We start from the raw sequence: 14,701 nt of genomic DNA on the forward strand, positions 1-14,701 counted from the left end.
GGCAGGCTGCAGGGTGAGTGGAAAATAGTTTTTCTGGGCCTTTCTGGAGTTTGAGGCCGTGATGATGGATGTGCATGCAAGGCATGGTAATAGCTTTGTAAGTACCAAAACACAGAGCGAAAGAAAAACGCTGCCTAATAGACTGAGAAATGTATGTCGGACAGGATCCGCTCCGCTCTGACAGCGGGGAGGGCCGCGGCGGTGAATGATGAAGTGCTGCAGGGCTCAGGAGCGGAGCTTTGTATTTGTTTAATGCATTGGAAAAACAGGGTATAGCCAGTCTCGAAAAGTATTAGATACCTGCTAGGAGAGCGCTGGAAACGCCTGTGGCTTCTCTCCTCTGGGATGCCGGGCAGTGGGCGGCAGGCGTTCGCCGCGACCCGCCTGGGGCGATTTCTCACGTGCAATTTGGAAATGGCATTTCCAAGCAAAATTAGAATTTCCTATTGAGTGCCTTTTTTCTTTTTTTTTTTTTTCTGGAAAAGGTTGGGATCTGGGGTGTTTCCCCTGGCTCCCATGAAAACAACAGACTTGCTCGTTCCCTCTCGTGGGAAGCAGGTTTCCCTGCTCACGGTGGCTCCTGCTGCCGCTCTGGGGGCCGCAATGCAGCTCGCGGCCCCGCTGCCATTCGCCCCTGCTGCAGCCGATCCCGCTGGTGCCTCAGGGTCTTCCGGGGCTATTTCTCTTCTTCCTTAATTTTTCTTCCCCCACTTTTTCGGCTGTCGGAGCGTGGCGGCTGCAACTGCAGGTGTGAGCTGTGCGATGGGGCAGGCAGCGGCATGGCCAGGGCGGCAAACGTCAAAACACCGGGATGCCCAGGGCCCCCTGCATCCTTCACTGGCTTCCACCATGGAGCACGTCCCTGCTCCGGCTGGCACTCACTTGCATGCAGTGCTTTTTTTTTCTTTCTTTTTTTTCCTCCTTTTTAAACCCAACCCAATCTGGTGGCCTCGTGCTTAGAAAACGTCCTTTTCCTGAAAGGACCAAAGCGCATCCTGGGGCAGCGCTGCTGGCACGTCCGAGCCGTGCTCTGTGCCATTTTCCCTTAGTCCCTGCTGCCCGGGAGTGATGGCTTTCCCTGGGAAGCCAGCCCCGTCCCTTTCCAAGCGGTTTTCCCAGCATTGCTTTGTGCACAGTGAGCTGGAGTGGGCGCGAGAGGCGTTATCCACACGGCCCCCGCGGAGCTCCCCTGCAGCGCCGGTGTCACTTCCCTGGGATTGCGACGGGACGGAGGGATGGGATGGGGCGGGACGGGATGGAGGGATGGAGGGATGGGATGGAGGGATGGGATGGGATGGAGAACGGTGTGCCACAGCTTGGCCACCTTGTCCGGACGCTCCCGGCGGCTCCGTGTCCAAAGCCAGAGGGAACCTGCCCAAACCACCCCTGCAAAGCGCCCCGAGCTCTGCCGGGCGCCGTGGGACCGGCACCATCCTCCCCGGCAGCCGCCGGAGCAGGACAGGGCGGGCGGCAGCCGCTTCCCTCCCTGCACACGCAGCACATGTTGTTTTGATTCCCGGCTCCTCCTGGCTGGCCGGCGCTGGCTGCCGCCCGGGAGCCAGTGGAAAACTCGGGAAGCGGGGACACCGCGGGAGGGGGAGGCCGAGGCCGGGCAGCCGCCCCGGTCAGGCGGCGATGCCACCCGCTCCCTTCTGGGCGCTCGGACCCCAAGGTGCTGGAAAACCAGGGCTGGGTGGCCGCGTCTCCGGCTGGCACCTTTGCACCAGAGGGCAGCATCGCCGCGGCGAATGCACCGCCGCCGTCACCACACGCCCGGCCACGGCCACGCGTGGGTCTGCAATTCAGCGACTCCATTTCCAGAGCATCCGACGCGTCGCCGCGGCCTGGGCCGGCCCCGGAGAGCCCCGCGCTGCCCGGGAGCCTCCGTGCTGCTCGCTTTGGAGGGAAGCGGCTTTGTCTTTCCATGGGGAGGGCTGGATTTTTTCCTGCTTCGGGACACGAGTCTCCCCCCAGATTCCTGAGCGCTCTGCTGCCTGGTCCGTCCTTGGCTGGGTGCAATTTTTTCCTGTTTAATATGATTTTATATATATCTATTATATATATATAAAGCAAAACAAAACATATCATTTCCTTGATTTAATATGAGCCAATTACGCCTCGTAGGCTGTTAACTTCATCACCGCTTCTTCCAGGAAAGACCTTGCTAAAATAAGCTAAGATGCCGAGGAGCGGAGCCCCGCAGCCGCAGCGTCTCCCCCCGAGCGTGGAAACCCCCCCGAAGCCCCTGTCACACACGTGCCCGCGAAAATATCCCACCGCTTGTCGTCCATCTGCTGACGGATACCAACTGGAAAGGAGATCAGCGCTCCGGCTCCGCGCTGGGCTGTCTGCCCCTCTAATGAGGACCAGATTGAGCGGCTGCTCTGCGCCCCAGCACGCCGCAGCACCGGGCGCACGGGGCCAGCCGCAAGAGCAGGCGGCCGGGGAGGCGCGGGGGGGGGCACCCGGCTCCCCGCCGGCCGCGGGGAATCCCGTGGGGAGGCTTCCCACCCTCCTGCCTCGGGAAGACGGGATGCCCGTTGCATCCAAGGGCACCTCGGCGGCGGGGAGTTTCCCTGCGGCTCGCTCTGCGGGGCCTGGGGCAGGGCCGGCGCTGGCCGTCTCCCTCCTCCCCGCTGCTGGCGCCCATTTTAGCTTGTGTTTCTTTTCATCAGTGGTTGCATCAAAAATCAAGATGTGCTGGGATCTGATCCCAAATAATAATGCCAACATATCCTCTCCGGGAGCCCTTCATTTATGTCCCGCGGCCGTCTGCCGCTGCAAGTGCCCAGGAGCATCACTCGAGCCGCATCCCTGCGGCATCCCCATGGCATCCCTGCCCGTCCCCGCGGTGTCCTCGTGCTCTGCAGCCACGCGATCTCCCACCCCGGGGGCCCAAAAGGTATGTGGCATCTCTGAGCAAGGAGCTGCTGGCCGGACACCGGGGCCCTGAGGTTTCCTCGCTTCCTGCTCTGTTTTTGCTGGATTCCCTCTGGTTTTGTGCTTGGGGTTTTTTCCCAAAGGGACAGCGACGAAGCCATGTCCCCGGCCAGGACCGCGCCACCGTGGCTGGGCTTTGGCTGCCAGCAGCGATGAGCGAGAGAGGGGAGGAATTGCCGCGGTGGCCTCTGAAAAGGCCGGGATGGACTGGTGTTTCCACGTAGGGGGGAAGGTGAGAGAGAGTGCATCCTCGAAGCAGGAGGATAATGAGCTTTTTATAACCCCATTTTTGCAGGAACCTTTTAACCCATTTATCCTTCTGACGGAAAACCTCGTGGATGAAATTTGGAATGAAAGCAGAGACCTGAAAGAACATTTCTGCTCCACCAGCGATCTACTAACAGGATAATCCTGTTACAGCCACCCTGAGTGGGTCTTGACTACTCCTGGGCAGGTATTCATCTATTTTATTGGCAAAACAACACCCTGCCCTGTAGTCCTGGCGTGCCCTCCAATGCCCCTGCCTTAGGTTGCTTTATCATCCCAGATCTTTGGAAGCGGCACTAAATGCTTTCACTTGCTCTTAAGCAAAAGTTTCATTGAGCTTTTGAACACCAAGGTGCAGCTGATGCTGCAGGAGCAGGTCTTGCTGCAAAGGCAACAGGATTTAATTTGGCGGCCCTTTGGCCAAGCCCTGTGTGCACTGAACAGTGGTTGCTCTACGGCTGGTGGGGATGAAGGGTTTTGCCCCGACACAAACAATCCAGTGAGCAAGTCCCAAACAACGCCCGGGGCTGCCGATGCCTGGTCCTTTGCCCTGGCCATCACTGGCCTTGATTGCAGACAGCGTTTTCAGCTAATCCAGTATTTACACCTACTTTATGCTGCTTGCAGATGAAAAACCCCCTCTTTCTTTGCCGTTTAAAGTACAAGAAGCCTGTACAGTCCCCAGTTTGAGAGCCTGAGCCCCTGAGGGCAGCCACTGTGCTCTTCCAAGGAGAGGAGACGGGCTGAGGGGCTGGCTGCGGCGTGCCAGCCTCGGCGTCTTCCTCGGCACAGGCGGGGACACCAGGCAGTGTGTGCCCTCGCCTGAGCTTTTAGGCAGGAGGGGAAAAAAGAGCAGCGGTTAGTGAGCAAAAGCGAAGTTTCGTGATCAGCCAGGCACCCGGATTTCACAGTGCGTTTCCCCAAGCTTTGCAAAAACCAGCAGCTGGGCAGGGGAGAGAAACCCCCACGGACGCACGGAAGCAACGGGAGGTTTGAGCTGCTGCAGCCGGTCCCCGTGCTCTCGCCGAGCCCGCTCCGGGCTGCAGGACGCGGCTTGCTGCAGCGCTCGCTCCGGCATCCCGGGCCCGCGGTGCTGCCGGGTCCGGAGGAGCTAAGGCGAAACACATTGAGCGCGTAGGGAAAGGGAGCGCGACGGTCGGGAATCGTTTTGTTTGGGTTTCTCAAACGTGTGCATGAAAACACTGTGTGGTTTTCTGACAAATTTGAAACAGCGCTGCTCAATTCCCTCCAACATTGCTACTGTGGATCTCGCAGACTGTAAAGCATTTATTGGAGTTGCTCGAGGCGAACTTAAGCATCTGTGGAATAACAAGTCCAGGAAGTAATTGCATCCACAAGGAAAATATTTTTATGTATAATTCAGTGACCCATTTTATAAACATTGCGGTTCCACCTTGGACTTTTTTTCTCTTTTTTTTTTTTCCCCTCCCTCCGCAGCCGCCTCCATCCGAGCGTCTGAGGCTGGTGGAGAAGGTGGGCCCGAGCTCGGCGGCGGGAGCGGGACGGGGGGCCCGGCCGGTGCTGCCCCCCCGTGCCGGGGCGAGTGTGGACGAGGCGTCTCGGGGCGACGGCTCCTCTTCGCTCCTCGCCAAAGGGGCTTCGTTCGAGCATCTGAAATCCTTCAAGAAATGCTTTAGGCAGCTGAAAGCCAGGAGGAAAATCCCCACAATGTCCAGTTTTTTTGTTACTGCGCCCAAAAACATCATTTGGGTTTCATTCCCATGCAATAGAAAGCCCCCCCGCCCCTTTCCTTGGGGACGCCGACAAACCCAAACCGGCCCAGGAGTCAATATTATCGGGATATAAAGGAACGCTATGTCTCTTCGTACGGGTCTAGGATTTCTGCCTTTTAGCAGCGAACCTTGACTCAGCCAATATCCACAACATGCAGCCCGGGCCAAAACAGTCTGTGCCTTCAAGCACCACGACAGCTGTTTTTCTTGCTAAAATATGACATTAAATTTTTTCGGATGGCTGGACGCTTCCTTGATGAAAGGGGAATAAGGGGCTATTTTTCCTCTCTCTCTCTCTCTCTCTCTCTCTCTCTCTCTCTCTCTCTCCCCTCTGTCTTTCTTTCTCTCCTTTCTTCCCCTCTTCTGTGCGAGACCAGGGCACGATGCTCGCTCGCGGAGCCGGCGGTGCCTTGCAGCCTGCCCCGGTGCTGATGGGACCATGGCGGGTTGGGGAGGGGGTTGCACCTTGGACACCTCTGCTTTTTTAAGGAAATGCTATTTCCAGCTGGTTTTTACGGTGCCCCCGGCTTTCGGGGAGCTCCCGGCGCTCAGGCGGTGCAGGAGCGCGTCCAGCCCCTGTGCTGGGAATCGGCATATGTCCGTGTCCCCGGTCCCACCTGTATTTGGGAAATCATGGAGGGGGCAGGAAGGTGGCGGGTACCGGCGAGCGTGGTCCCGGGGGCCGCGTTGGCTTTTCACGCAGCGGTGGCACCGCGGCAGCTGGTGGGGGGGGGATCAGCTGCGTTTAGGGTGCAATGGAGGGTGCTTTTCCCCGGAGCGTGTTTGCCCCCAGCTATTTTTGCCTCTCCTGACAGCCTCCCCAGGTCACGGGCGGGATGGGGACGTTCAATGGGACGTTCCCGTGCGTTTCCCGGGGGGGAGCGTGGGATCGGAGCAGCCCTTTCCCTGAGGGATTCAAAATTGCCTTTCCCTGTCCCGTGCTGCTCTCCTTGCATTTCCTGGGAAAACTCCCGTTGTCGTGGGGGGGAGCGGGACGGGGCCGCAAAATCCGACGTTGGCCTTCCCTCCCCTCCCGTTTCCCTTAGCCTTTGCCTTTCTCCGAGACCGGCTCGGTTTGCAACGGGAGACAGAAGAATTTTTCGCCGGGGGAGGCGGGAGCCGCACCAGGAGCAGGTTTTCCTGCCCGGAGCCTCCCCGGCTTGTTTATTTTGACTGGGGCCTGACATTTCACGGGTCGAAAAACTGCGAGTGACGGAGAGGTGCTCCACGGCCACGGGGGGATGATATCACCGCCCCGGCGCGGGGCGGGGGGGGCCGCCGCCCCGTCCCCGCCGCCACCAGGCCCCGATCCATCATCCCCGCTATTTTCTTAGCAATTTTGCTTAAGTGCCTTATTTATACGTAGGGGTCCGCGTGCCAAGCCGCCGGCGGTGCGTGCCCCGCGCTTGCGTTCCCGCGCCGCGGCGGCCGCCGAGCGTCTGCTGCCGGGGGGGGGGGGGGGGGACGGACCCAGGCTCCCCCCTTCCCCGGCCGGCGCCCATGTGTTTGGCATTAGCGGCGGTCGCAGGGGGAGAAGGCAGCTGGGTTTCTCCCGAGCGTTTCAGTGCTTAATCTCCGAAGAATGCAGAATGTCTGTCTGGCCGGGCCGGCCAAGATCAACGCCGCGGCGCGGGGAGGCCAACATAAACGTTCATGTTTTGTGTCACCGCGATTTCGCCCGATGTTTTTTAGGTAATTGCATAAGCCCAACTACCGGGATGAAACCGCCGCGGCGAGCGGGACGAGCCGAGTTGTGAAACCTCGCCTGCGAGGCGACGCTGGCCTGCCCCGGCCCCGGCGTTGGTGACCTCTCCTGATAAATAAGCATCTCTTCGCCCACTCCCCCCCGGCACCCCCGCGGCTCCCGTGTGCCGGGCCGCCCTGTGCCCGAGGCCGGAGGGTGCCGCGGGTCAGCGCTGACGTGCGTTGGCCGGGCGCCGGCGCGGAGCTACGTCCGCGCTCCGAAACCCCGGGGGGGAGCGGGGAGGGAGGGACCGGGAAGCTCGCCGGCGCTTCTTGGCCGGCCGGCCCGCGAGCTATCGCCACCCGCTTTGCTCCTGGCGCCCCGGCTCCATCCCCGCAGCTCATTGTAACTTCGTTAACGCAGTCCTTAAAGGCTGTATCATCTCCCTGATGATACAGATTAATGCAAACTTAATTAGGCATCCTTAATTAAACCAGCTCCCCCGCGAGAGACAGCCCGGTGGTTTGACAGCCGCCAGCACGGGACCCCGACGGCATCCCATCCGTCCGTGTGCGAGCGCAAGGCCCCGGCGGGCGCGGGAGAGCCCGGCCGACCCCTCCGCGGCTGCAGCTGCTGGGCGGGGAGGGCTGGAAGCCGCGATACTGTTTTCCTGGCCGGGAGCAGTGGGTGCCAAAAGCCGGATGAATCCGTCACCCCCGGCTGCGGGTGGCAGGCGGCTCCGCGTCCCCCAGGCGCGCTCGGTGCTGCTGCCCGCCCGGAGCGGGTTGACATGCTGCCCGGCTCGCGGGATGCCCCTCGGCGGTGCCCCTGCCGCCCAACGCGCATTTCGGGCGATGCCGGGACAGAGCCCCCGCGGCACCCGTGCTCACACCCATCCGATGCCAAGATGCCAAGGGCTTCACCCGTCCCCTGCTAGGGCCCTCGGCACTGCTGCGGGATTTTTCCGGCTTTAATGAATTCGCTCACCACCCGCCTCCCCCCCCTTTTTATTTACTGTCCGCTGCTGGTTGCGGCTTCCACTCCCAGCAGCTCCCGGCACCTGTCACCCTGCCAGCACAGCAGTTGCTCTACCTCTCCCCATCTTTCTCGGGGCTTTATTTTGCTCGGAAAAGGAGAAAGAGGGAAGCAGAGCGGGGAGAGGGGGAGCAAGGCCGAAAGAAGGATTCCCACTGGGTTCTTGCCCGTGTCACAGCCCGTGCCCGCGCCTTGCCCGGGGGAGGCTGTTTTTCGCAGGAGCCTCGCGGGGTTGGAGGCTGCCGGGGCAGGAGACGTTGGGATGCAAGGCGTGCAGCTGCGATCCTCATCTGGGAGCCGAGCAGACCTGATCAGAGCGATGCGTAAGCCTCTCTCCATCCCTCCTGTCTTCTAGACTTTCTTTTTCTCGTTCTCACTCCCTCTCTCTTTTTTTTTTTTTTGTCCAGACATAATTAATGTAAACCAAATGCTTTGTGCACAGCTGCTGGCATCCTGAAGCCATTGTGTGTGTGGTCTTTCCTTTAGCCTGGACAGAGACGGAGCAAAACTCTGAACACTATCCCAGACCTGCTTGGGTAGAGAGCAGCATCTATTGCACAAGAGGCACCTTGAGTTCCTGCATTCCCCTCGTGGGATGAGGTTATGTGATGGCTGATTGAACCGGTTGAAATAAAACCGTGGAACTGCCCAAAAAACTTCATGTCCAAATCCAGCCAAACCCAAACTAAACTTTTCTTGCTGGTTGGAGGAAATTTGCTCAACTGAAACCCCAAATGTCTGTCTGGTTTTCGTGGCTGCCTCTGCGCTTCTTGGTTCCACTGGGGCTGGATGCTAATGTACCAAGGCCACTGCGGGGAAGGATTTCCTCCTGCTGGTTCTGGCACCTCTGGACCTGTGGAGCAATGAGATCTTGTGATTTGTTTTTTTCCAGCCAAAGGGCCAATTTCTGATCACTGCTCTCACTTCGTATTTCCACCAGATCTTTAGGGCGTGAGGTGTGAGGGAAAGAAGCAGTGTCTGGCCCTACCTGCTCCCAAGGGTTCGAGTAGTTGCTGAAACTCCTGGATCCAAAGAGCATCTGACCGTGGAGGTCCTGGTGACTCCTTGAGCAGTGTCGAAAGACTGATGAATTTGGCCAACTTCTCCGGCCTCACGCTTTGCAGGCAGTGCTGCCCTCACGCTTGCTGAAAAAAGTGCGAAATAATAAGGGATGCCGGGCTTTTAAAGAGAGCCTTTTCTCGCAGAGGCCCTGCAAAGGCGGCGGGCAGCCTTCTGCCGCTCGGCCCGGTCGAACCGGGGGGCTGAGCACCCCAGGCTCGTGGACTCGCCCAAGGCCATGTGGTGAGTCAGTGGCTGAGCATTTTGCAAGCGTTTTAGCTAAATGGGAAGCATGTGACTGCCCTGCTCTGGAAGCGCTTTGGATTCCAGGGCGATTAAGATGCAGCGGATGCCTCAGCGGGAAGGTGGGCTGGGGGCTGTTTTTCTGAGGGTGAGAGCTGCCATGTGCGACCTGTCTGGGTGCTGGAAGCAGGGGAGCACATCACGAGCAATCGCTCTCAGGCTTCTCAGAAAGTCTCCCCGCGTTGTGGTTGGGAGCTGGAGGGGGGCCCTGGGAGCCTGGGGGGCTGACAGCTCTGGAAAGCCTCCTCTGCACCCAAAAGCTTGAGGGTCCTCAGGGTTGGGTGAAGCCGCAAGGGAGAGGTGGGAGCTGGGACAGCACTGAGCCTAGAGCTGATCAGAAACCCCGTATCCCGCAGAGCATTTCCATCTTGGGGCAATCTTTACAACTTACGTTTCCCTTTCTCAAGCAAGGCTGTCGGTCTGGACGTGCTGTCTGCTATCTCCCGCGGCTGAGAGGTCCCTTTGCCCCCACTCCTCCTTCCAGCCCCAGCCCCATGGCTGGATGGGGCCGTCGGCGATGTGCCCCACCGAGGGGAGACAGCGGGAGAGGAAGAGCTTGGCCAAGTGGCCCAGGGACAGTTAATCTACCCCTGCAACAGGCCGGCCAGATCAAAACCAAACCAAGAAAGTTCAATTTCAGGTGTTTGCTATTCTGACCAAAAAAAAAAGAAACCTTGGAGAGCATGTGCATGGGTCCATGCAGAATATCGTAGCTAAAAAGACCTGACTTTCTATGGAAGAACATTTTCCATGGAAAACTCAACCAGCCCTTGATGGGACTTGCTATCGGGAGAGGGGCAAGTACCCAGGAGGATGATTTCTCCCTTTTCAGCTCTCGGTCAGGTGATGTTCACCAGAAAGGGGGAAGAGGATTGAATCTGCGGAGAAATGGATCCCTCCCCTCCGTTGCCCCTTCCCTCGAGCCTCGCGCCGAACGGCAGCAGCTCGCTGCCGGCGCGGGCAGCTCTGGAGCTCCGTGGCCGGTTAGCACCAGAAAAACAATTGTCTCTGCAGACTGCCCCAAAGCTCCCAAGTGATGACAATTTTAAATGAGTGAGAGGTTGAAAAATAGTGAGTGAGATTTTTAAAGGGTCACCTTGGCCAAGGAGGCAGAAATTCTTCCTCGTGCAAGTGAGACGCTTTAGGAACTGCCTTAAAATTAATCCAAAACATGAGCCCGGCTCCAAATGAGTGGGACTTGGCAAGACGGCTGGACGCATTATCTTTAAATATAGGCAGGCATCCCAGAGGGTTTCTGGTGGTTTTCCTGGTCACTTCTTATTCCTCCTTCTCCCCCTCCACTGCCCCCCTGCCTTGCATAATTCTGTCTGTTTTAATGCTCGTATCCACATTTCGGACAGTCATTTGTTCATTCCTACAGAGTCTCCTGAAATCAGGCAGGGTTGCAACACGGCAAGAGCTTTTGTGCTGGGATATTCTGCTCGCAATGGGCCTCTGCTTTGGGAAGGCACTGCCCGAGGGCTGTCGCCCCGCTGCTGCGAGGGGGTTGCAGAAGCTCAGCGGAGAGCTGTGGTGGGTCAGAGACGCGGGAGGGCTGTAAAGGCACAACTGCCTTTGGCCCTGGCCACCAAAGCCGGGAGGCTCAGGACTGGCTCAGCAGCCAGGCTTTGAAGCGGGTTGTTGGACATGTCTGGGCATATGAAGACACGTCTGTCTTTAATACTTCCATCTGCAACTGAGACCAGCTCCAGCCAGTGCCATGCCGAACCCTTGCTGCGCATTGCATGTATGTGTGTATGTGTGTGTAATTTGAAAGGATTTGGCAATACGGCGGTGCTAGAATGGTTAGATCCACATGTTCTAGCAAATGCAGCTTCCTATTGACTTGTTAAACATTTGCTATTTATCAGATTTTGCTTTTAAACTGTCTGTAACAGTCTGGGAGAACTTGTGTCAAAATCCCTTCCAGATGTGAAGGTGCTATCCGATACTTTGGTTATAACCTGGACCCTCACTCCTGCTCAATTCAGATTAGTTGAACTACTGTGAAAATGAAAATGCAAATAAAGACATATAGACATATAAAGAGAGAGAGAGACGTGCATGTAAAACTTCCCCCAAACCTTCCCGTTCACAGGCAAAAACAGATCCTGCCTTTATAATGAGATCATGAGTTTTATCATTAAACATTTGCTTTACTGGAAAAACACAGGTAACCAAGGGAAAGCAGCCATCTGCCCGTGTCTGTCCCTGTGTGTGTGCTTTTAAAGCCTTGTTGACTTTTTCTCCATTTAAATAATGCTGCTTTGGGTCCGGGGCTTCCAGACACATTAGCTCTTTTTATGAGCATCAGATGATGTGCGCAACTGGAAATCAGAACGGTTCCCCTGCATTCAGAGCACATGGATCAGATAAAGATGATTAGTTAAATGCTTATTGAAAGGCTGATGCAAGTTTGGAGCCTTTTTTTTTTTTAGCAGCACATGCTCTGCAGACCTGATGCCTTGTCAGTCTCCGCAAGAAGCTTTGGGGCCACAAGATATGCTCAGATTAAAACAACCTCTCTCGCGCTCTGGTATCTGTCAGATCATATAAGATCTGAGCCAGCTCCCATTGTAGTGAGGGAGGGTTTTTCCACTGACTTTAAGAGGCGTTGGAACGGGGCCATAATCTTTGTAATGCGGATCCGGGAGCGTGCGTGATGCACTGCATGATGACAGAATTTCTGGGAGATAGGCCTAAACCAAAACCTTGGACTGGAGCACCCGGGGGCTGCTTTGCCGTAGGAGCAGGGAGGCTTAAGACGCTCAACCTGGACTTGAAGCAGGTTTTCGCAGCTGCTGAAGCATCTCCACGAGCGCCAAGCAAGACCTGCTGCTTTGCATCTACCCCTCCAAGGGTCAGGGCTTCAGCGCTCCGATTTTGCAGGTTGGGCCTCATCCATAATCCAGATCCACCTCTAGCATTTGTCTGGCAAACGGGCTGCGGTAAGGGACACCTGCGTGTGCGGGGAGCCGGGCGGCTGAGCTGTCCGTGGCTGCGAGCCGTCGCCCCTCCGCCGGGCGCTGCAGCGGCACGGACACGCTCGGACCCAAATGCATCGTCGTGTGGGTCCTTCAGGGTGGTGGAGGCCAAATGCTGCTCCAAAGGGTTTCCCAGCCCCTTGGCATCCAGGACGTGCTCCTGCACCCTCTCATCTCTGCTCTTCCCCGTGATGAGCCTTGGTGGCGCAGGGTCTGTGTAGGGGATCTGGGGACTCAGCCCAGTTCCCCGGGGTCCTGAAACCCGTGCCATCGCTCCTGAAAAACCTCAGTCGCTGCAGAGCAGCACTGGGATGGGAAGAGAGGAAAGAGGAGGAAAGGAGCAACTGGAGACAACGTTGCGTGGGATTTTTTTAAGCAAATCCCTGACGCACAGCCTTTTCTTCTTGTGGGAACCTGGCACTTGGTTATGCTGATGTGCACCCACCGGGGAGCTGGGTCAGCCTCGGCGGCATGGGGAGGAACCAGCAGGGATTAGTCTTCTTCATCCAGGACAGGGACTTGTGGATTTGGGCGGCACTGGCAGGCAGCATAACTTGCCACCAGTGTGTTTTTTGCAGCTGTTTCCACCCAACTAGGCCACCTTTGCCTGGTCTCACTCAGAGGCCCAGAGCAACAGACACCTCCAACAGCCCATTTCTGCCCCCACTTCCTTCTGCTCTTTGGTACATGTGTTTTTAACATTAATTAAAGTGAAAATTAGACTCGATCCTGCCAGGATGTCACCAGAGTAAAACCTGGAAGCGCTGAAGTGTGGTGCGGTGAGCCAGGATCGGTGTCGCTTTACTGAACCGGGCCATCACGTCTGCTCTAGCTCCACCACCCTCTCGTAGGAAAGACACCTCCTGAGCATCAGAACCGCGTTGTGACGGCAGACCCAGGGCCAGACCACTCCCCGGGGCTGCCCCATGCTGCTCCTGGCTCTACCTACCCCAGAAATCATCGCTCTTGAATTCCCAGGGAAGCTGCTCCGCCACGGAGCAAGGAGCCTTTTCGGAAGTCCCGGTGGAGGCATCACCTTGGGTTGGCCATCCCTGCTCCTTATAAGCATCCTATGCCACCGGAGCAATGGCACTTTCTGCAGTGGGATCACTTTGCCGTGCCTTAAAGGGCATAAAACCGGCTAGAAGCAAAGCAGGGGCACCCCAGGCAGTGGATGAACCCGCCAGCACGGCAGCGGGAGGGTGCGGGGAGCAGCAGCGCGTGGAAAAAACCTCGCGCCGCCTTTCCAGAGCACGAGGCGAGAAGGCGCTTTCTGGAGTGCCCCGCGCGGCTGGCAGCAGACAGCAAGCTTTTGTGCTTCGGTCTGGCTGGTTCAGAGCGTCGTGCAGCCAAGGGGAGCTGGATAATTTGCCTGCAAGATTAGCTGGCGTTGGGCCCCACTAGACATCTCTGGAAGGCTCCGCCGGAGCGGGACCAGGTCCTAACTGCCCTGTCCCGCGAGGACGGGCCAGCGTGGGCTTTACCTGGAGGGGGACGACGCAGCCCGCGAGGCCCCGGCAAAGCCGCCGCCGTCCCCCGCTCGCGGGCACCGCTCAGCCCGGCGAAGCTGCCTGGCTCCTGCCCTCTCGCCGCCGTTTTCTGCCTTCGTGCCGCTAGCAGATGCCTTTGGAAGCGCAGGCTGATCCCTCCCCTCTCCATTCCTTTTTTCTTTCTTTTTTTTCCTCCCCCCTCTCCCGGCTGATCTTAAAAAAGCCCCGGGTGGTTTGGGCTTTGCGAAACCCAAATGCCTTTTGCAGCGTCAAGCACGGATCCCATAAGTAATATCCCAGCGCTGGAGAATAAGACAGTATATGAAGTAGACGGGGAGCTATAAAGACGCTTTAAAAGGGGCAATAAAAGTTTTGGGTTTCATATCGTCTTACCAAAGAAGAGAATAACAGAGAAGCAGGAAATTTCAGTAGCAGACATGACAAAGGTCACAGCACTCAGACTGCACCTTAGACGAAAACACCTACTCTTATGAAAACAGCAGGAATTTCTGGCAAGGGCTCAAGAGCTCTTACAGGCAAAGCTCTCGGCAGCTCTAAAAGGTTACAAGAGACTGTTTTGTCTACGTTGCTGTAAATGTTTATAATATTCCCCTGCATTGGTACTGCATGGGATATCCTGCCTGGGCGATAGCGAGCGCAGCCCGCGCCTCCCCAGTGCGGGAGCCCGGTGCCGCGGGAGCCCGGTGCCGCGGGCGCGAGGAGCGCGGCTTGCCCTTGCTGTGTTTTTGCCTTGCTACATCTCTCCCTCCGTGCTTTAAGTGTGGGCAGCACATTTGCAAAAAACGGCCACTGGGGTTTTGGGGGTCTTGCTCGGAGGTGCCCCAGCACGGTTTCCAGGGGCACCCAAGCTCCGGCTGCGTCTCCTCCTGGCCCACGGTTTTGGGGGGATCAAAGGTTTGCCATGGCCAGAGCAGAGCCCTGTCACATCAGCAGAGGGGGGGGGGGAGAGCATTGCCTGGTATTTTATTGTATTCAATAGGATTTTCTCCACCACGACCGCTCTCTGCAGCACCTGAATGCATGGCAGGTGTGAGCAGCAGCTCTCCTTGCCTCAGCTGGGCCCCGTTAACCTGCTCTCCTTATCTGCAGGGCGTTTGCCAGCATTTTCCCCTTGGAAGCACTGAAGGACCTCACGAGCGTGTCTGACTTGTGCCTCCGCAGCTG

The 14,701-nt window shown here is 57.6% G+C and overlaps 1 long non-coding RNA gene across 1 annotated transcript; it reads left to right on the top strand.

Annotated features, from left to right (window-relative positions):
- The first annotated feature begins 1,305 nt into the window (after nucleotides 1-1,305).
- On the top strand, nucleotides 1,306-4,627 carry LOC135330386 (uncharacterized). Its single transcript, XR_010392396.1, has 2 exons — nucleotides 1,306-2,902; nucleotides 3,236-4,627. It is a non-coding gene; the product is annotated as an uncharacterized LOC135330386 (long non-coding RNA).
- The last annotated feature ends 10,074 nt before the right edge of the window (nucleotides 4,628-14,701 follow it).

This window comes from Dromaius novaehollandiae, chromosome 20 (assembly GCF_036370855.1).
Source record: "Dromaius novaehollandiae isolate bDroNov1 chromosome 20, bDroNov1.hap1, whole genome shotgun sequence".
Classification (NCBI taxonomy): domain Eukaryota; kingdom Metazoa; phylum Chordata; class Aves; order Casuariiformes; family Dromaiidae; genus Dromaius; species Dromaius novaehollandiae.